General features: G+C 42.4%; 1 protein-coding gene and 1 long non-coding RNA gene across 3 annotated transcripts in view; one reads left to right on the top strand and one right to left on the bottom strand.

The window, feature by feature from the left end:
* Nucleotides 1–221, bottom strand: part of ATG10 (autophagy related 10) — a 116,540-nt gene extending 116,319 nt beyond the window's left edge. For both annotated transcript variants that reach the window (XM_067568961.1, XM_067568964.1), the window contains exon 1: nucleotides 81–221. The gene's annotated coding sequence lies outside the window, so the exon portion shown is untranslated. The remainder of the gene's footprint in view (nucleotides 1–80) is intronic.
* A 1,431-nt stretch (nucleotides 222–1,652) lies between these two features.
* The window catches only part of LOC137167018 (uncharacterized), a 35,340-nt gene continuing 13,826 nt past the window's right edge, over nucleotides 1,653–23,166 (top strand). The window contains exon 1 of the long non-coding RNA XR_010923926.1: nucleotides 1,653–1,841. This is a non-coding gene — a long non-coding RNA (uncharacterized lncRNA). The remainder of the gene's footprint in view (nucleotides 1,842–23,166) is intronic.

Genomic DNA, 23,166 nt, shown 5'->3' on the forward strand with positions numbered 1-23,166 from the left:
TAAAAATAATTTGTGCTGATTTCATAGGGCTATAAAAGGCACACAACAGTAAAATAACCAAGACCATTTTAAAGACATACTTATTTTTGTTTCTTAAACTACACAAAAAAATTGTTTCTTTGATTGCAACGTTTTCACGGAAGGGGCTGCCAGGGGCGGCAGGGTCGTGCAATTTTTGATGGTGCCCTGCCCTGGCCAGGGTGCTGGTGGGCCCACGTCATGTGGGAGAGGAGCTGGAGGAGAGGCGGGGCCGGGAGGGGCCGCCCCGCGCCGCGCCGCGCCGCTCAGCTTGGGGTCGGAAGCGTCTCCTGGCCAGGGTGCTGCCGCTGGGCCCACGTGAGAGGGGGCGGGGCCGAGAGAGGGGGAGGGGCCACCGCCGGCGCGCTGCGCAGCTTGGGGCCTGGAGCGGCCACGTCCTGGCCAGGGCGCTGGGCCCACGTGAGAGAAGGGTGGGGGAAGGAGCGGGGCGGGGCCGGGAGGGGTGAGCGGCCGCCGCGCCGCGCCGCGCCACGCCGCGCGCACCAAGCAGCTTGGGGGCGGGGCCGAGCTTGGGGTCGGAGCGGCGTCTGACTCCTGGCCACTGGCCAGCCGCTGAGTGGGAGGGAAGCAGAACGGCCGAGGCGGGCAGCCGTGGGCGCTGGGGGGGGGTCCTTTCCCCTCCCCCCCAGAACTACAGAAATATTGGTGGAGCCGGGCCCCCTATCCTCATTGTTGCTGGAGCCCGGGCACCAGGGCCCCAGATAAGTCGCGGCCTGTGCGAGCTGTGTCTTCTTATGTGACCCCAGCCCTGCGCACACTTCCACCCACAGGTAGCATTACAAATGTGAGTAGTTCCAGCAAGACCAAACTAGCATGTGAATTCTAGAGGAAGGCCCTCGACATTTAATAAGGGGTTTTTCCCCCAAAGAAAAGGCCCCATCATATAAAATGCAGGTGTCCTGCACCCTCATTAACACCAATAGATGTTGAGGGTTCTTAACACTTCTCAGGAGGAGCACAGCACGTTATAGGATTAGGTCCCATTGGGTCATATCCTGGGCCCAGGGAAGTCAAAAGTAAAACTACTGTAGGTTTCGATAGGACACGAACACCCAGTATGACACTGTGGCCGAAAGAGTTAATGTGATCGTGGGATGCATAAACTGGGAAATCTTGAAGAGGAGTTAAGAGGTTAGTTTACCTCTGTATTTGGCACTGGTGCAACCACGGCTGGACTACTGTGTCCAGTTTTGGTGCCCACAATTCAAGAAGGATATTGATAAATTGGAGAGAATTCAGAGAAGAGCCATGAGACCGATTAATGGATTAGAAAACATGTTTTATAGCAATAGACTCAAAGAGCTCAATCTATTTAGTTTAACAAAGAGAAGATTAAGGGTTGACTTGATTACAGTCTATTAAGTATCTATATGGAGAACCAATACTTTATAATGGGCTCTTCAGTCAAGTAGAGAAAGGTATAACATGATCACATGGCTGGAAGCTGAAGCTAGACAAATTGAGACTGGAAATAAGGCATACATTTTTAACAGTGAGGGTAATTATCCATTGGAACACTTTATCAAGGGTCATGATGAATTCTCCATCACTGACAAGTTTTAAATCAAAATTGCATGTTTTTCTAAAAGATATGCTCTAGTTCAAACAAGAAAGGGAGGAAAGAGGATCCAGGGAACTACAGACCAGTCAGCCTCACCTCAATCCCTGGAAAAATCATGGAGCAGATCCTCAAGGAATCCATTTTAAGGCACTTGGAAGAGAGGAAAGTGATCAGGAACAGTCAACATGGATTCACCAAGGGAAAGTCATGCCTGACCAACTTGATTGCTTTCTATGAAGAGGTGACTGGCTCTGTGGATATGGGGAAAGCGGCGGATGTGATATATCTTGACTTTAGCAAAGCTTTTGATACGGTCTCTCACAGTATTCTTATCAGCCAGTTAAAGAAGTATGGGTTGGGTGAATAGACTATAAAATGGATAGACAACTGGCTAGAGCATAGAGCTCAACGAGGAGTGATCAATGGCTCCATGTCTAGCTGGCAGACGGTCACAAGCGGAGTGCCCCAGGGGTCGGTGCTGAGGCTGGTTTTGTTCAACATCATCATTAATGATCTAGAGGATGGGGTAGATTGCACCCTCAGCATGTTTGCAGATGACACTAAGCTAGGGGGAGTGGTAGATACCCTGGAAGGTAGAGAGAAGGACCTAAACAAACTGGAGGATTGGGCCAAAAGAAATCTGATGAGGTTCAACAAGGACAAGTGCAGAGTCCTGCACTTTGGATGGAAGAATGCCATGCACAGCTACAGACTGGGGACCGATGAGCTAGGCAGCAGTTCTGCAGAAAAGGACCTGGGGGTTACAACAGATAAGAAGCTGGATATGAGTCAGCAGTGTGCCCTGGTTGCCAAGAAGGCTAATAGCATATTGGGCTGCATTAGTAGGAGCATTGCCAGCAGGTCACGGGAAGTGATTATTCCCCTCTATTCGGCACTGGTGAGGCCGCATTTGGAGTATTGTGTCCAGTTTTGGGACCCCCACTACAAAAAGGATGTGGACAAGTTGGAAAGAGTCCAGTGGAGGGCGACAAAAATGTTTAGGGGGCTGGAGCGCAAGACTTACGAGGAGAGGCTGAGGGAACTAGGCTTGTTTAGTCTGCAGAAGAGAAGAATGAGGGGGCATGGGATAGCAGCCTTTAACTACCTGAAAGGGGGTTCCAGGGAGGATGGAGCTAGGCCATTCTCAGTGGTGGCAGATGACAGAACAAGGAGCAATGGTCTCAAATTGCAGTGGGGGAGATCTGGGTTGGACATTAGGAAAAAGTTTTTCACTAGGAAGGTGGTGAAGCACTGGAATGGGTTACCAAGAGAGGTGGTGGAATCTTCATCTTTAGAGGTTTTTAAGCTGCGGCTTGACAAAACCCTCACTGGGATTATTTAGCTGAGGTTAGTCCTGCTTTGAGCAGGGGGTTGGACTAGATGACCTCCTGAGGTCCCTTCCAACTCTGTGATTCGATGAAACAGGAATAAAGTCAGGGAAGTCCTATGGCCTGTGTTATACAGGAGGTCAGACTAGAGATGATCACAATGGTCCCTTCTGACCTTGGAATCTATAAATCTAGGACCAGGATTTTGCCTGAAAGCAACATTGTTTGAACAAAGTTATAAACAAATTATATATTACAAGGGTAAGTCAAATTAGGAGATAAAGCCAAACTTCAAATTGATATAAATTCCTTGGCAACAGATTGTGGGATAGATTCTCTGCTTGATGTAATAGAGGAGAGAAACTGCATGGGAGATTTTGTGTTGGCCCCAGCAGAGATTAAAACATACCTCAATGTACTCTAATTAACACTGGCTGATCATAACATGCAAGGGCCATTGACTAGTTGGAGATTGCCATAACATAACATGATTCAACCACACCCTCTCCCCACCTGTGTACCAGCTATAGCAGAGGTTTTAAGGGGATGGTGCAGATGTCAGTTGGGGAGACCTAGTCAAGTCACAAAATCTGGTCATGTGTTTTTATGCTTTCTGTAAGACATCATGGGTCACTAAGATGTGTTCATTGTGTTTTAGTGAACAAATAAGGAAGGGTAAGGACTGTCCTAGGGCAGAGGAATACCGTGATGAGAATGGGGGAGACAATCTGGATGGGGAGCAGAATACACCGGGGAAGGAACGGGAGATGAACCTTTCAAGGCACAGGAAGGGAATTATGCTGCATATAATATGGTACAAGAACAGGCAGGCATCCAGGAGAAATGCACGGGCAGAGAGGATAGGGGTTCAATATTCTCGGGACTCCCTCTAGACACAGGACGGGGAATATCCTGGGAGCCATTTATAAACATGGGGCGGGGTAAAACGCCCCTGGGGGTGGAGAATGCACATAGAATCCTGTTGCCCTAATCATCGTCTAAGTCTAAGGACAAGAAACAATTTCTTTTGCTCACAATTCCATGGCCTTTCCAGATCTCTTAGCTTTTTCTCCAAGTCACACAATTAGTGCTTTTGTGGCTGTGTCTAGTGCCGTTTTTTTTCTCTGTGTGCTTCTGTCATGTTTCTGTCTGCGTTGTTGCACACAGAGGTCCAACAAACAATACCCAGAGAAACCCCTCAGTCCACATAGCTCAATTTCTAACTGGCCCTGCAAGGCATGTGTTTTGGGTGGTGGCTCCTACTGTTTCAGCTGTGTATTCCATAAAGGAGTTTGACGGTTTCTGATATTTAACTTGAATGATGGGCAGTGGTTATGTCCACCAGCTTCAATGAAGTTAAACCTAACCCCCAACATAACATTATTTTCAGGGCCATGGGTTATTAGAGGATATAGTTTATGCTGTTTCAGGTATCTGTTTTGGTATTTGACTATCTGTTTGTTTTGAAATTGTATTTAGTTAAGATTTTTTGTTAATTGCTCAGAGGCATTTGAGTATAGAACGCTAGAGAAATTATTTTTAAAATTTTGCTACAGTAGGGTCTTACCCAACATGATTATGCTATACAAACAAGAATACATACATCATATACAATATTTGAATAGCTTTAAGCAAATCATTAAATATCAGGTTTACCAATTTAGCCAAGAACAGTATATTTTTTTTAAGTTTTATGACCATTATAGAAAAATAGGCAAGGTGAGGAATTGTTCTATCAGCATTGGAAAGTGTATCACTCATTTTAAGTCCTGCACATACAAATGATGTTTTGCAGTAGCTAGTTATAATACGAAGTTTTCCAAGTGTGCTGTTTCTAATTTGCTGGATATGAAGACCTGAAAGGGGCCAGAGTTTTTTTGTTAAATATTCTTGAGCTAAACCATTCAAGCAGCTGTGCATCATTGTTCTTACAATTCTATTTTCTAGATTTTAGCTGTTGCTAGCCTAGTGTTCAAGCACATAGTTTGCTTCAAATTTATGTATAATTTTCCCTAGTTTTTCTGAAAACATGAAGACTCCATAGAAGTCCCTAGTTTCTGCATTAGCTCTCCATAAACAAATTATTTTTGAGATTATTAGTGAATGATCACTCATTTTGGGTCAGTGTTAAGGTTATGTTGTGATGAAATTTGCATTATTTTATTCTTGATAAGAATCTTTGTAATGTCTTTCCTTGCTTTTAAGTGCTTGGGTTTCGAAAATGAAGTGATAAGTAAGTATGCTATTGTCACTTAGCAACCATAACTGAGTTTTTAAGCAAAGCTTTTTCTTTCTGGAATATATTATGGATGCCATTTTTGCTAAGAGATAATACCTGTATTTTAAATGGGAACACGGTGAAGTGGAGCTCCTCCTCAGAAACCAGAACTCCTGAATTCTAGGTCTAGCTCTGACACTGTCTTACTTGGTTGACATGGACAAGAAACTTAAACCTAAAGATTGGTGTTTTCAAAAGTGGTCTCTAGAACCTGAATCCTGCATCATCAAGGTCAATGGGAGCTTTGCCATATATTTCAATGAACATAGGATCAAGCCCTGATTTGGGATGCCAAATCCCTGAAACACAAGACACAATTTCCATATACTTAACTATTGTTGACTTCACTTGGAGCTGTGGATGAGTAGTATTCAACACTGAGGAATTCAAACTTTGTGGCCATTTTTGAAAACATCGGCTTCAGCCTCTTTCTGTGTCTCAATCTGTAAAACTGAGATAAACTATGCACCTACCTTACTGAGGTGTTGTGAGGATTTAATGTGTGTATTGAATATGTAGTGCTATATAATTATGTATTATTAAAAGTATTAAATTATTTATTTTATTTCCTCCCTCAAGGCTCAATACCTTACTCATGGGGAGCATCTCACCATTCTTGTCATGTAGGTGAAGGTGGGGTGGCTGAAATATATGCATCACATTTTGCAAAAAATGTTAACATCAACACCAATATTGCCATATTAGTGAAATACATGAGAAGCAGTGTCCTCTACTGGTTAAGATATTATATTTCCTGGCTCTGCTACTGACCAGCCCTGTAACCTTGAACAGGCAGGCCACTTCACCTTTCTGTACCTCTGTGCACCCTTTGTCTGTCTTGTCTAGCTAAAGTGTAAGCTCTTCAGGGCAGGACTGTCTCATGCTATGTGTTTTTACGTAGCAAAATGGGGTTCTGATCTCACTTGGGCCACTAGGTGCTATTGGAAAACAAATAATTGTATATTGTTGCGGTCTGTTATCCCATGAACACAGAAAACTTCCTGACAATGAAATATATTAGTGGTGCAAGTTCCATTGCTTGGGACTTTTAAAACTAGACTAGACAAAACACTGTAGAAAACAATCCTGCATAAGTAAGGGGATGGAAAGACTTTTCAGATAATTCTTTCCATCTTTAATTTCTAAGATTCAATCCCAAGAAAAACTTTTTCTTCCAAAAAGCCATTGATCCATCCAGTAATTCAGGCAACACTATCCCAGTAAAGCTCTCCAAAGTAGAAATAATGTTACTATTTATGAACTGAAGGAATTAACATGACAAATTTAATTCCACCAGTACCCCTTAATGTGATTCAGATCCTGAGCAATTCACAGTGGTTGCTAACGCTGTTTCTGGCACTTTTTGATTTCTGGTCACTCTTGGTTTCTGATGCTAAGCCAGTGGTCCCCAAACTTTTTATCTTCTGCTTCCCCTGCCTCCCCCCAATTGCCCCTGTCCATGCCCCCTCCTCCCTGAGCTGGAGCTGGGAACAGAGCTGCCGTCGGGGCCGGGAGCTGCAGCTGGAAGTGGGGTGAGGTTGGGGCCCTGGAGGCCAAGGCTGGGAATTGCAACCAGGCTGGGGGCCAAGGCTGTGGCCAGGTGTTGGCAGTCATGTCCGGGAGCCATGGCCTGGCCAGGGACCGTGGCTGGGAGGTGGGGTCAGGAGCCAAGGCCAGAGCCATGACTGTGGGTGAGGCTGAAGCAGAGCTCGGGGCAGAGCAGGACTGAGGAGTTGCTCCCTTCCCGCCCCCCATGGAGACTGGCCCAGGCCCTGTTGCACCTCTCTGAAACATTCCTCCATGCTTCCGTAGGGGACCATATCCTGTAGTTTGGGGACTTCTGTGCTAAGCCCTGTTGCTAAAGGAAATGGGCTAACAGTCTGCTGTTGCCCATACCTGTCTCAGTAGAAAGAACACCAGAGGTTTTCAGGTGTTACAACATAATAATTTTGTCATTAAAGCCAAATAAAAATTAATGTTATAGTCAAAGAAAATGCCCTTGCTTTAGTCTTGCAGGGCTGTCGGGTGACACACTTAAAACCAACATACCACCTGGGAAATATCAAATTATTTCGTTGTTTACTGTACTTATGCACACTCAGCTGCAAATGTACCTGCTAAAACAATTTAAAAAATGAAGGGCTATATACAGTGAACATCTGAAACAACGATATGATGGGCCTAATCCTTCTCTCTCGGAAATCAGTATCACCAAATACCCATCATGACTTGTTGTTTAAGTTAATCTCCTCTGATTCCTTTTAAAATAATAGTGTCCATAGGACACTTGCTCCACTGTCACAGACAGACAAAATAAAAGACGGTTACTGACCTTTGTAACTGTTGTTCTTCGATATGTGTTGTTCATATCCATTCTAATTAGATGTGTGTGCACCTTGTGCACAGTCACTGGAAGGTTTTTCCCCCAGTGGTACCTGTAGGATTGGTTTTGGAGCCTGCAAGAGTCAACGCCTTCATGGCTGCCAACCCTCCACCTCTTCAATTCCTTCTTGCAGGCTGACTCCGACAGAGGAGTAGGCAGGTGGGTCTTGAAATAGACATGAGCAACACATCTCGAAGAACAACAATTACCAAAGTCAGTAACTGTCTTTTCTTTGAGTGCTTGCTCATGTTGATTCCAATGAGGTGATTCCCAAGCAGCTTCTTAGGAGGCAGGGTCGGAGTTCAACAGGTAACCGATTGTAGTGCTCTACCAACTGCCATGTTGTCTTTGGCCCGCTGAGTGATAGTGTAGTGGCCGTGAAGGTGTGGATGGATGACCACGTCACAGCCCTACAAATGTCCTGAATTGGGACTTGTTATAGGAAACCTGTAGCGGTTGCGTGGGCTCTTGTGGAGTGGGCTGTCAGTGCTGGAGCCAGTACCTTTGCCAGGTTGTATCATGCCTTGACGTAATCCACGACGAGATCCTTTGGGAGGAGACTGGGAGGCCCTTTATTTTGTCTGCTACTGCAACAAAGAGCTGAGGTGTCTTCCTAAATGGTTTTGTCCTCTTGACATAGAATGCTAATGCCCTCTGGATGTCCAAGGAGTGGAGCTTTTTCTCCCAGCTGCTGGCATGCGTTTTGGGGTAAAAAAACAGAAGAAAAACGTCTTGGTTCAAATGGAACTGTGATACTACCTTTGGAAGGAAGGCTGGAAGTGATCGCAGATGAACCTTGTCTTTGAAAAAGACCATATAAGGAGGTTCTGAAGTCAGGGCTTTAAGTTCTGAGACTCTTCTGGTCGACATGATGGCCACTAGGAAGGCTACCTTCCAAGAAAGGTATAGGAGGGAGCATGTTGCTAATGGCTTGAATGGTGGTTTCATCAGTGTTGACTGAACCAAGTTAAGGTCTCATTGGGGAACTGGCTGGTGCATTTGAGGAAACAGCCAGTCAGAGCCCTTTAGGAAGTGACCTACTGTGTGATTCACGAAGATTGAGTGGCCAGCTACCCACAGATGAAAAGCTGAGATTGCAGCCAGGTGCTCCTTAATTGAGGATATTGAAAGACCTTGATGTTTAAGGTGTAACAAGTAGTCCAAGATGAGAGGTATAGATGCCCTCTTTGGAGAGGTGCCTTTCTGCATAGACCAGATAGAGAACCTCTTCCGTTTCACTAAGTATGTAGCCCTAGTGGAGGTTTTCTGCTTTCCAGGAAGATCTCTTTGACTTGTTCTGAACATTTCATCTCCTGTGGGTTCAGCCATAGACCTTCCATGCTGTGAGATGTAGGGATGTAAGTTAGGATGACAGAGGTGGCTGTGATCCTGAATGATCAGGTCTGGCACTAGTGGAAGGCTGATAGGGGATTCCACTGACAGCTCGAGAAGCAATGGTGTACCAGTGTTGGCGTGGCCAAGCTGAGGCTATCAAGATCATTGAAGATTTGTCTCTCCTGAGCTTTAGAAGAACCTTGTGGACCAGGGGTATTGAGGGAAATGCATAGAACAGATGTCACATCCACAGGATGAGGAAAGCATCTGCCATCGACCCCTGACTGAGATTCTGGAAGGAGCAGAACTATGTGCACTTCCTGCTGACTTCTGTCGCAAATAAGTCTATCTGGGGTATCCCTCACCTGTGCAAAGTGTAGTTTGCCACATCTGGGTGGAAAGACCATCTGGGCGGATATTGACCTGCTGAGGTAGTCTGCCAGCATGTTCTGAGATCCCAGTAAGTCTATGAGAATCTCATGAGCTATGTAGAAGTGCCAGAGATCGAGGGCTTCCTGACACAGGAGAAAAAAGTGAGCACCACCGTCTGTTTTTATAGAATATGACTATCGTGTTGTCTGTTCTTATCGCAACACATTTGCCTTTCAGATGAGCACGGAAGGCTTGACAGGCCAGACACACCACTCTGAGCTCCCTTACATTGATGTGGGTAGTCAGATCTTTTTTTGACCATAGACCTTGGGTCCTGAGGTGGCCTATATGAGCTCCTCAACCTGTGTCTGAAGCATCGGTCACTAAGGTCTAGGTGGGAGTTAGGCCTGCGAATGGGACTCTTGCACAGACCGAACGTCTCCAACGATGACTCCGGAATTGATATTACCTTGGCTGTGCAATCCCAGGATGGTCAGTACACTGAGATGAGCCATGCCTGCAGAGGTCTCAGGCATAATCTGGCACGTTGAACCATGTAAGGACAAGTTGCTCAGTGGCCCAACAGTCTCAGACAGTTTCTGACAGTGATCATGGGGTGTCACTTCCATTCTTCTATGATGGAGCATATGTTTTGGAACCATGACTCCAGAAGGAAGGCCCTGGCATGGTTTGAGTCCAGGACCACCCCTATAAATGTTATCTTTTGTGTGGGAGTCAGTATTGACTTTTATACATTGATAAGAAGGCCCAGCCTGGCAAACGTCAAGTTTTATGAACTCTGTCTGATTCCACCTAATGTCTGAATCATCCTTTGATCAACCAATCATCTAAGTATGGGTAGACCGGTATTTTCTACCTCCTTAGGAACGCAGCCACCACCGCCATGCATTTTGTGAAGATTCTGGGGGCTGCTGAGAGACTGAACGGCAGTACTGTAAACTGGTAGTGCGATGGTTGACCACAAAGTGAAGGAATCTCCTGTGTCTTGGGATGATCAATACATGGAAATATGCATCTTTCAGATCCAGGGTAGCATACCAATCTCCTGGATCCAGAGAGGGGATGATTGACACCAGGGAGACCATTCAGAATCTCAGCTTCTTCATGTATCTGTTGAGGATTCTCAGGTCTAGAATTGATCTGAGACCGCCCTTGGATTTCGGGATTACCGTCAGTAGAAACCCTTTCCCCTTAGCTCCTGAGGAACCTCTTCCACCGCTCCCACTCTTAGGAGCTGCTGCACCTCTTGAATCAGAAGTTGCTCATGACAGGGGTCCCTGAAGAGGGATGAGGAAGGTGGGGAATGTGAGGGAGGGAGCTGAATTGGATAGAGTATCCCAATTCTATTGTGTGTAGTACCCAACTGTCTATTGTAATCTGGGCCCACACAAGATAGAAGTTGGATAAGCGGTTTGAAAATAATAGTGATGGAGGATCCAGAATCTGGGTTGGTCCCCAGGAGCATGCTCAAAAGTTATGTTTCAGCCCTGTGGGATATTTCCCTGAGCCCGCACCATGGCCGGATGAAGCCTGATAAGATCTCTTTCTATTGTTCCTGCCCCGTCTCTGACCAAAATCCTGCTTTTGTTGGGGCTGGTAGAAACATGGTAGTGCTTGAGGCCTAACATGCCTTCTCTGGAGTGCTGGTAGACCCAGGGATTTGAGGGTGGCCCTTGAGTCTTTTAGACTATGCAGTTTTGAGTCAGTCTGATTCAAAAATAATGACTGACCTTTGAAAGGGAGGTCCTGTGCAGTCTGTTGGACCTTACAGGGGAGGCCCGAAGCCTGTAGCCATAAACTGTGGCGCACTACTACCCCTGAGGCCATAGTATGGGCTGCTGCTTCAGCAGTATCCAGTGCTCCATGCAGTGAAGCCTTCACTGTTGTTTTACCCTCTTCTACCAGGGCCGAGAATTCTTTTTTAGAGTCAGGCGGGATAAAGTCTGCAAACTTCATCAAGAACCCCCAGGCATTAAATGAGTACCTACCTAATACCGCCTGCTGGTTTGCTACTCGGAGTTGCAGGTCCTTGGTGGAATACACCTTTCTCCCAAAGAGGTCCATCTTCTTTGCCTCCTTGGCTTTTGGTGTAGGACCTTGGTTCCCTTGTCTGTCCCTCTCATTTGTTGCTGCAACCACCAGAAACCCATGAGGGGGCTGAATATAAAGCTATTCATAGTTTTTTGAGGGTACAAAGTATTTCCAGTTGACCTTCATGGTGGTCAGGGAAATAGAGGCATGGGTTTGCCACAGCTCTGTGTTCTTATCAATTGTCTTAATCAGGGGCAAGGCAACCCTGGCTGGACGTGATGGAGACAGAATCTGAGTCCACCCCCACTCAAGGATTTCCTCAACCAGGATTCCCAGGTTTTGGGCAATCCTACAGAGGAGGTCCTGATGGGCCCTGCCATCTTCTGCTGTTGGTGTTGGGGAGGTGCCAGTGACTGCCTCATTGGAAGATGAGAAAGATGATTCTCTTAACGGGATGGTTTCCTTCCCTCTGCACCTTGTGGCTCTTGAGGTACCAGCTGCTCTAATTCCACTTCAGTGCATGTGGTGTCAAGCTCGGTGCCTGTACTGGTGCTGTATTTGGCGCCGTATTCAGCGCCTTGTCTGGGTTCCAGGTCATACTCAGTGCCGGTGTCAGCTTCAGGCTTTGAAAGGGTCTCCGACCAGGTCTGATGGTATCTGCTCCCTGACAACAGGGACTGACCTGACTGGGACCCCTGGGCTTGGTGAAAGGCCCATGGGGTCCAAAATGGCCAGTGAGTTGGGACCTACCATTGTGGGGGCCATGGCATGGTGAAGGGGTGAGCCATCTCTTGGCTTTGGTATCCTCCTCTGTCCCAGTGCTGACTCCTCCGTGAGGGGTAGGACTCCACCTTGGAGTCGGATTCAGACCTTTCACACCTAGAGGACCAAGGAGGTACTGTGCCAGCAAGTGGTGCCAGGGCAATGGTTGGTGGACATCATCACTGGCTTCCCTTTTGAAGGTACCACCTGCTGTTTCAGTGCCAGATCTTCTACCTCCGTTGACCTCCGTGGGTTTATGGCAGTGGCACAGTGCTTTCAATGAGCTCCCTAGCTGCTTCGAAGGTCTCCAGAGTGGAGAGCAGCTGTAAGTCTTTCTCCTCCAATTCCTTGGTTGGGGAGCTCATCGGCACTGGACTCAACATACCCCTCTCCAGGGCTAGAGTCAACAGTGCCATGGCAACGAGACTGGTGCCTGAGTGGTCCAGCACGGGTTGCCCTCCACTAGCGCTTTTATGCCCCGATGGTCTGGGTGTGGGCAATTGACCCCTGTCTGTCTTCCTCTGTTTCTTCTTTGGGACAGGGGAGTGAGAGTGGTGCTGTGGACTCGACATGGTCTTCGGTGCCGGTGATCCCTTTCGGTGCTGAGGGCCTCGAGAACTAGAGTCGTTCCTCAGCGCTGGATCCTGAATAGATGACAGTGTGCTCCTGACCGATGCTGACACGGTGGGTCCTGGCTACAACGGGCTCAGGGAGGGACGGAGAGCCACCTCCATGAGAAGGAACTTTAACCTTTGGCTCCTTTCCTTTTTTGTTTGGGAACGAAAGTCTTTGCAAATTTTGCAGCTGTGCCTCTGGTGTGTCTCTCCAAGACACTTAAGGCACATAGTGTGCCGGTCGCTCTTGGGCATGAGCTTTTTACGAGCCCCACACAGTTTGAATCCACAGGACTAAGGCATGCCCTAGCCCCTGGAGGAGAGTAAAGATCCCTTAAGGGGATCTGTCCCAGTATAAGTTACTCTATTCTAATTCTAAACACTTAACAACTACTGATTAACACTTATTCTAACTATTTACAGGAACAGAGTGAAGAACACTGGAAGAAAGACCCTTGCAGAGCAAATGCCATAGGTGGTAAAAAGGAACTGAGGAGGCAGGGGGGTCAGTAGAGCCCTATATAGGGAGCCATGAAGGCACAACTCTAGGGGTCTCCAGAGCCGACCCCACGAGTACCACTGGGGGGAAAGCCTTCCAGCGACTGTGTACGATGCATGCACACACCTAATTGTGACTTGCCCAAGGGGACACAGTGAATTGGTGTCAGGACAGGAAATGGAATTAGAGTTCTTGGTTCTAATGGCTTGTGCCTGGACCACATTTTCTCAATATATGTATACCCTTGTGTATTTGGATAACTCAGACTAGTTTCAAAAGGAAACAACCTAAGGGGGGGTTAGAAAGAACCATTCCTTATGAGGATTTTATTTCATAACTACCCAGTCCAGGGTTTCTTGCATCTTCTGCTGGCTATTGTGGGAGACAGGATACTGGACTAGATAGACTATTGATGCTGTTAAGTTCTTGCATTCTGATATTTTTTCGCAAATTTCCCACAGATTATGGTTGTTCTACTAAAGTACTATCTATCTACTTTTCTTGCTTTGTCCGACTTTACTCTAAATTATAATAATCTTTTCTTTCAAACTTCTTTCACATTTATTTCATATCATCTTCTTTGTTGTTACATCCCTCACCTTCCTTACCTGTCTTTTATCATTTGCCATGTTAGACTAATATAGACTGAAAGCAGTTTGGAGCAGGGACTTTGGGTGAAGTCCTGGCCCCATTAAAGTCAGTAGTAAAACTCCTGTTGACTTCAGTAGGATCAGAATTTCACCCTGTGTTTATTTCTCTAGAGCCATGAAAACATATGATGCTATATAAAAATTAAATAAGTGTAAGGCCTCAATGGTGATAATATAAAACAGGAAAATTGGATTATGGGGGCTCTGACAATAATTAAGAGGGCTCATTTGAAATAAGAGATATATATACACACAGAGAGTCATTTATTAAAATTAGCTTTAATTAATAATTTTTAAATCTTATAAGCTCATAGTAAAATCAGCATGAAAAACAGCATCTGTAGACAATGGAGCAAAAGTCATAATAGGAGATTGTGGGATGGTATCATAAGGGGGCAACATTATTAAGTTCTTTAACAGTCATAGATCAAAACCATAAGTAACCAAGTTAGCACTGTCAATTTCATTAAAACCAGCAAATCAGAATCCTATAAGTCAAAATATAATGATGTCTTAAATATTTTGTACAGGATGTCAACCATGTCAGAGCTACATATTTGTTGTATTCCCAGTGAGTGAGTTATTTAAGCTTACTGGGTCAGGCTCTACTCTAATCCACACAGATGTAAATTCAAAGTAACTTCATTGACTTTCAGTGAGCTTCACATTCCTAAGTCACTTCTGAAAATGGGACTTTGACTCCTGTAGTCCTTAGGCCGGGGGAAGTATTCCCTTTAAATAGTCTGAGGGTCCTCCAGAGTCATTCAGGTTCTATTTTGTAGAAACCAGCCAAAACAGCTATAATAAAGTGCATGTTGTGTATATTTATTAAACACAGTTATTTGGACCTATCATGCTCATGTGGTTTTTTTCATACTACTACTGTTGTGTAAAAAGCTAGAAGCACAACAGCTCCTAAGTCACTTTAGTACGTTTGAAACTTTAACCCAATAACCTTAAAACTTCAGATTGAGTCACCAGTAAGATCTAGTTTAGAGGGTATAACTTTTGAGTTTCGCATTCTGAAATTATCATTCCATAATTAGCGTTGTGAAAGCAAAGATGGACAGCTACAGGAGCTAAGTAAGGGAAAAAATGTTTCATTCTTGATTCCTACAAAGTTTCTTATCCCAGACTGATGGGGTATAACATGCAATGGGATGGTTAGAGAAGATTATCTTCAGTAAGGTAGATGTGGAAAAAAAGTCAAGAGTGAAGCTGACTGCACAAGAAATACCATACTGGAGCAGAACAATTGTTTATCAATCTCATCTGATATTCTGCCTCTGAGGCTCTGCCAGATATTTCACAGTGAGGTGAAAAGCCTAATAATGAACCAAACTGTTCATAGCTAAATGATGGGAGGAAATTTCTTCCTGAGCACTGTTCTAATTCATCGTATGCCTTGATGCATGAGGAATGACTGATCTTATAATTTTTTCTTTCCCAATCTAACTGCAGATGCTATTCTTATAGGGCAGTGGTCCCCAAACTGTGGGGGTGGGGAGGGAGCACCACCCAGCCCCCCTATACCTCTAGCTCCACCTTTGCCCCGCCCCAGTCTGGCCGCAGCCTTGCTCCCAAGGGGGCATGGAGCAGGTAAGGGGGGACGTGACTGAAACAGTTTGGGGACCACAGTTATAGGGTCAGTATTTTAACAATTACCTAGACTGCAAACAAGGTAAACAAAAAGGAGCTTAAACCACCAGACACTTGACAAAATAAAAAGTAGTAAAATCTCTAGCTTGCATCATATGGTGACATGCCTTCACTGGTCAAAAAATGTCCAGATAGATTTCTGTAACGAAGCAAGATAGATATTTGTGAATAAACGTTGACTGAAAAGAACTCAAACTCTGCCAAAATGAAAAATCTATATCTACAACATTTATTTTAAATACAAAATGAGGTATTTAAAATAATAGTGGAGAAATAGCCCTAATAAAACATGACACAAGTACAACAGGAGTCTCACTCCTCAGCCTTCACAATACTCATTAGTATCATTCATTCTGGCTCTCTTTTGACCAATCTAGAAGTGGCTGCTCTAATTTACTCTGTCTGGAATAGTCTGTGGGGACTACCTTTCAGCCTCTATTACATTTTCTCCCTACCCTGTAATCTTCTTTACAAAGGTGACATAAAGCTGACTGTATCTTTAAAGGGGGAATCTCCAGATTCCCCTTTAGGGCAGCTTTAAATTCCCTTGGTAAAACTGACTTAATCTAGACAGAATATCTGGGCCTCTAGATAGTATCTATTTTGGACTCTAATTTCTGGTTGAGAGTACAAACCAAGATAAGGAAGACCTTATCTAAACTAAGATTTAAAGGTACTGGCTAACACATGGTAACTAACAGGTTTTTAAAAAATCTAGTTAAGACAAGGTACGTTGCCTTTAACATAGGTTAAACAGCTAAGTTAAAGCCTAGGCTTTAACCTGGCCATTTTAGAATATGTTAAAGTGTATACTGCCTTGTCTATACTAGACTTCTGGAACATGTTTGTTAGGGTATGTTAGCTAAAATGATACTAACACACTTTTTATCTTAATCTAGACAAGACCTGAAGCTTTTTTCATTCAGCTACACTCCAAAAGTCTGAGAGACTTTCAAAATTCAAATCCAGCTGTAAAACAGAAGTCCAGTTGTTCTCTAATCCAGTTTCTTAGTATAAAATCTTCCATTACAATAGCTTATTCATCCAGATAGAATTCTACCTACAGCATGACTGAACATATGCTATTTTCTAATCAAGAAATCATTGAATACATCAGGTAGAATGATATTCTGGAGAACACTTTTCTTCATTCTGTCCAATGAACCATGCTAGATTACTTTTCTGATCCAGCAATTCTTGATGATTACCACCAAAGAAATCAGTGCTGAAGAGGACTTATATGGGCCTGATCCTGCAAACCTTTACTCATGTGAGTAATCCTATTAACTTCAGTGGAGCCTGAAGATAAATATATTGGAAGTTTTCAGTCCCCATTCCTTCTTTTTTACACAAGGCTTGTGGTTTCTTAATGCTTGGGGGTATTTTACTTCTAAAATCTACTTAGACCCAAATGACCAAATTCACCTCGGCATAAACTGGAACTGTGATTATTTCATTGCAGTTGCACACACTTCCGCTAAAGCTGAATATGGTCAAAAGATTTCAGATTTGGGAGGTGCAGAGGTTATCTAAACCTCCCCATCTCGTGAGATTCAGTCATCATTACTTTAGTCACCTGCAGTATTTTTACATGGTAAATAATACAGTAAAAAGTCACAGACAATCAGGAAGACAAGAGGATGAAGAGCAGACTGTCATTGAAGTTGGAATGATTTATTTAATAACATTGAAGTAGCACACTTTAGCTTCACCAGCCCACTGATGTCAGCTCCACTAATCTGTGCATGCCTCTGACAGCTCCTTAACATAACAATGAAACTAATGGGGCCAGATTATTCCTAGTCTAACTCTACTGAAGTGAATGGGGTTACACCCTGAATAAACCTGGTCCTATGTGATTATAACTAAACCACATCTAACAGAGAACTTTTCTGGGAATTGTCATGAAGGCAACTAATTCCAAATTATAGGTCAATACCCTGAATGTTATGTAAAAGTAAAACACAAAGACAAAATAAAAATAGCTAATATAAATCTTAGATCGCAATGCTGTATATGATTTGTATTTTGAAGACAGGAAATGTAGTAATTGGGTGTAACAATATTTGGATGTGCCTCTAAATACAAATTCAAAGGGACTCACTCAATACAAGAGAAAACTCTATTCTGTTTTCCCACTCCTGTTCCTTTTGTCTGTAATCCAGAATGTCCATCCTAATTCAAGCCACTCTCTGTTCCACCCCAGTGCCCTCTGACATCTCCAACCTTTTCCCCATTCTCCACCAAAGTCTCTGGTGAGTCTGATTTCTCCTTAAATCTACCCACACCTCCCAAAAAGTCCTTATTGGCTTTGTTTCTTGTGGCTCTATGTCACCCTTTTCTTCCCAGGTCACCCTGCTGACTCTGCCTTCCTGTTTATCCCCACCCCCCAATTCCTGAGTCACTGCAGGCTCTGCTCCTCTATTTCATCTTGGCACCATGCAATAACCATATGTTTACAATTAAGGCAATTTGACCTTTGTAATCCCCGATTAGAATTAAATTTATTTTTAAAGACAAACATTTTAAAGACATTTTTTCCCCCTTCATGCTGTGACTATAGGAAAAATTAAGATTGTTTGGGTGCCCTAACTGTGAATTTTCATATTTGGATTTCTTTTAAGATTAGTTTTCACTCTGAATTTCTTGTGTTTATAATGCTTGTTTGTGGAACAATTACTCCATTGCATGAATGTATTTTACTCTAAATATACTCTCAAACTAACTCCATTTTAACATAGTTTTGGACTTGGAATTTCCTTATTGTACTGACTTAATATAAAATAATTGTGCAGCCTTGTTTGGAATGCTGTGTACAGTATTGATCACCCCACTTAAAAACAATATTGTAAAACTAGAGAGGGTTCTGAGAAGGGCAGTGAAAATGTTCACACCAGAAAATCTCTCCTGTGAACAGATATCGAAAAGATTAAGATTATTTTAGAAAGGAGTCAAATCAGAAGGGACATGATAAAAATATATAAAATAATGAATGGTACAGAAAAGGCAGATTGGCATTGTCTGTTATTTCTCTCTTCTAACACGAGCAAGGGGACAGTAAATTAAAAGTAAAAGGTGACAAATTCAAAACCAGTAAAAGCAAATACTTCTTCACACAACATGGAAGAATCTGTGAAGCTCACTGCCACAAGAAGTTGTTGAGGCCAAGAATTTACCAATGTTCAAAAAAGGACTGGACATTTATATGGATATCAATAATATCCAGAGTTGTCATAATTTATTATAAAAATGTGTGAAGGTATGTTAAACCTCGTACTTCAAGGCTTAACCCAATCTCTAACTATGAGAGACCAAGATGAGACCTAATGTCGGGGGGCAGATTATCCCACATCTTCCTACTGTGAGATTCTACAGCTTCCTCTGAAATATCTGGTACTGGCCATTGTCTGACACAGGATACTCAAGTCTGATCCAGTAAGGCAATTCCTATGTTCCCATGCCTCCATAATATTTTTTAACAATTGTTATGTGGTTGCAATTTAAAAATCTCTCCATTTCAATTACACATCCTCCATTCCAAGAGTTCTCAAACTTTTCATGGAGTGGATGACCTCTTAATGGAAAGGTTATACTTTGAACTATCTTCTCTTCCATTCTCAAATGTGTGAACAATCTCCCTTCCCATTCATAATCAAATAACATCTCTGTACTGACTACTCCAACTGCTTACATAGAAATGTAATACCAGGATAACATTTATGTGTTTTATCTGTCTTCGGTTTGATAAATGTTTGGTCCTTTTTGAATAAAAGAGCCTGGATGTTTACAGAAATAACTGAAAGCAAGATCTGCCAACATCCTGGGATGTGACACATCTTTGCACCTCTCCAGCTGCAGTCTGGGAACAGCTGCTCTATTCTGTTTGATCAATCTGAAGAGAGAGTATGTCTAGAGGTAAGGGCATGAGGTTGGGTGTCAAAAAATCTGAGATCTGTTCCTATCTGTGCCACTAACTCACTATGTAACCTTTGGCAAATTACTTATCCTTTTATTTCCAACATCTGGAAAATGAGGATTATGACAATATTTTAAGAGGTGTTGTGAGGATTAATTCAGTAGTACTTAAAAAGCCATTTCAGATTCTCAGATGAAAATGTTCATGTATAGAAAATCAAAATATAATTATTATGAAGATATACCTTATTGTTTCATGTAAAAGGGAATCCAAGAGAGGATGATGAAATAAATCAGGCCACTGAAAGTGAAAGACTTTGAAACCACATTAAAGAAGAAAAAAGAATACCATCTCACTCAGTTCACAGAGTTCCTTCCTAGTAGGGAATGTTCATTTCCTTTACTATTTCTTTGCATATTGATATATGAGACAAGATACATGCTGGTATAAAATTATTGGGAAAAGGAAATTGTAATAATACAATTAAAGGGCCAAATCTTGTAACCATTACTTCTGCAAGCAGTCTCACTGAGATTACTCCTGAAGTTAGGAGTATGACTTAAGATCTGTCCCTATATATATAGATGATTCTTGTAACATTGGATAATGGTGTATTATAGATATCACATGGTTTTATTAGAATTGTCAGTGTTTTAGGCCCAAGGAACACTGTGCCCCTAAGATTGATCGTTTTTTTATGTATTAGACAGTCAAGGTCGGCACTAATCCATGTTGCCATCAAGTCCCTTGGCTGCTCCTCAGCTAATGTTCCTTCTGAAACTAATGTTCTTTTTCAGAGAATATTTAGTATTTCATGAGATGGAGTATCTACAACTCAATCCAGAAAAGGCTAAAGGGATGACATTTATAAAGCTCAAGTTGCCACAAATCAGATTTAACTATAACTGTACTGGGAATGATGTAAAGTCAGACATAAATGAGATATAACACTAAGAGAGTGGAAGTTATACTATCCTACATTTCATTTATTGAACTTTCTTAAATTTATCTGCTTGTTGGAATCACCACAGTATCATGAAGGCGTCAGTAGCAAATCTATAATTGGGATTTGCATTTAAGACCTAGTCTGGCATCCACTGCTGTCAAAGGATAAAACCCCCATTACTTTCAATAACATAGGATCAGCCCCTTAAAGCAAACTAAAATCCCATTGTTTTACATTTTAATGATTGAATTTAATCTCCAGATTTGGCCCAATAACTCTTCAAAGAATACTTGCATTTTCTTTGTAATATTTTGAATTACGACTTTAAAAGAGGAAACATTTTAAAATGCTCTTTTTTTGTATTTTACCCTGTTTTCCCTTATGTTTCTTTGGGTTTCTCTGGCTAAACAACCACAGTCCTTGCAAATTCCAACTTCTCATATACATGCATTTAGACATATGTCACTTTTGAACTTTTAAAATTAAACACATAAAGACTTATTCGCCTTTTATTGTCATGTCCTAATTAATTTCTATCAAGATGCAGCTGCTCCATTCTGTCTGCCACTTCTGTTTTTCAATGCTGCCAGCCATCAAAATTTTGGTGAAAAATAAAAATTTCAAAAGCCATAAGCATATTACACCTATGAAGGCATATGTGTAGATTTCAGTTTCTATGACTTATATTACCAGGACTAGAACTATCAAGAACAACACAGATCACCCAGGCACATATTTTTTCCTAAACATTACAAAAAATTTTCTCTCTAAGCCACCATTTGCAGTCTGACCATTTGCGGTCTGATACTTTGATACTTACAAAGACCAGTTAAAAACAACAACAACCCTATATATCATACTGCTACCAGTGCAGATTTTGAAATTCACACCAACCTTATATTAATCATCCAGACATGATCATATAACCAATATGCATTGATGAAGTGAAGGGTGCATGTTGGTTGTTCAAGATGAGGGTGATGATATATGAGCTGTGACTGGCAGGAAGGAGATAGAAGTTGAGAAAGGGAACCGATGACGAGTATAGATGGGTGCTGAATGACTTAGTTGCTTATCTCTTTGCTTTTAAAATTTGTGTTGGTTATGCAGAATGGAAACCTTAACTCAAAATTAATAATTTTTTGTGTGGGGGAATAATACTGATAGCAATTTAGAAAATATCTTGTGGGAGCACCATCACAGGGTAATGAGGCTTGTAAGCCTTGTAATTACAGTAATTATAAGGCCATACCTATACAGGTAAGAATTCATTAGCTAAAACATTAAAATATCTATTTAAAAAGCTCAATAATTCATTATAGGGTGTGTGGTTACATTGCAGCACATAAACTTCATGAGTGTGTTGGCACTCAATCTTTAATGTGTGTGTATCCATATTATAACCAAATCCCTTTGTGCTTTATTATTTACATGTTGTCTTTTTAACAAAGTGATAAGACAAGTTTATAACATCTAGGAATATCAGCTTGTTATAGGCAGCCAAATAATAATCCTCATTTCAGACATCAATCCTCCCTGATCTTAAATAAATAAAAAAAGTCCTAGCCCGATACACACACATAACAACAATTCCTAAAGCTTTATACAAGAAATAGCCTAAAATTCTGTCGTAATTCTGTTGCTTGCTGTAGTGTTCTTACTCAGCCAGATATTCCCCAGGGGAATGTATGCTGGAGAGAATGCATTTTAGAGTGGGAGCTCCACTGCCTTTTTATACATGCAGCATACCTTCCCTCTCTGCCCGTCCAGTTCTGATAGCAGCTATTAAGGTGAATGGGGAGGTAGTTTTGGTGAAAATGACACCTCTCAGCTGGGAAATGTTTCCTTTCTAGTACTCCTGCCCTCCTTTCCAGATTGATTCCCAATGTTTGGTATCACAGTCACTCCCATGGTAGTGAACTTTAATGTCACATACATTATTAAAGGTATTTGGAGGAAGTTGATTAGAAAGAAGAAAGCTTCTTAGTAAGCAGCCCATGGGAAAGTAAATATATATTAGAGTACTTGGTCATTAGATAGGATGTTGTTAATAAAGAAGATTCTTTAAAGTTTATGTCCATGAGCTACAACAATAAATACCATTCTTTAAAAGATGGGCCAGACAGAGACTACAGACAGTCCTTTAGATTGCAGGTTTTTATTTGTTTTTATTTTACATCCTGTTCCTATGCCAATGTTGGCGCACAGGACAGAAACTAGTCTCTTCTGTTCCTCTCTGTCATTTGATGCTGCTTTCATTTGCTCTATGGTGTTGAGATAGACTGTTTTGCCCTCCCTGCTAAGGGTTCTTGTGCACCTTCATTTCCTCACACCAGTTGGTTTCTACTTGCCAACCTCATGTGGTGTCCATGTGTTGGAATCCAGAGTACCTACCCCAAATATATCCAGCACTCCTGATTCTGATGGAAATGAGCTGCAGATTGGTGATTTCTCTTATCTCTTTATTGGTGATAAAGTCTTTCCAACCAATGCCCAGAATCTTTCATCTTTTCAAAGGTGTCTAGTTTTCTAACATTTTAGTAGATCTCCAGCTCTTGCAGCAGTATATTAGCACTGAGATTACATTTGAATTGAAAATTCTCAGTTTTGTTATGGTGCTGTATATTTTTGCTTTCCATACATTTTTTAGTTTAGTAAATGCTGTGGATGCCCTTCCTTTATTTGATGTTACTTCCTTCTTGAAGTCACTGTTGGCTAATCTGGTGCTTTGCAGGTAGATGAACTATTCTGTTTTCTTGATATTTTTGCCTT

The sequence above is a fragment of the Emydura macquarii genome, unplaced genomic scaffold (assembly GCF_026122565.2).
Source record: "Emydura macquarii macquarii isolate MOO-44397 ecotype Brisbane River unplaced genomic scaffold, CSIRO-AGI_Emac_v2 contig_2897, whole genome shotgun sequence".
NCBI lineage: Eukaryota > Metazoa > Chordata > Testudines > Chelidae > Emydura > Emydura macquarii.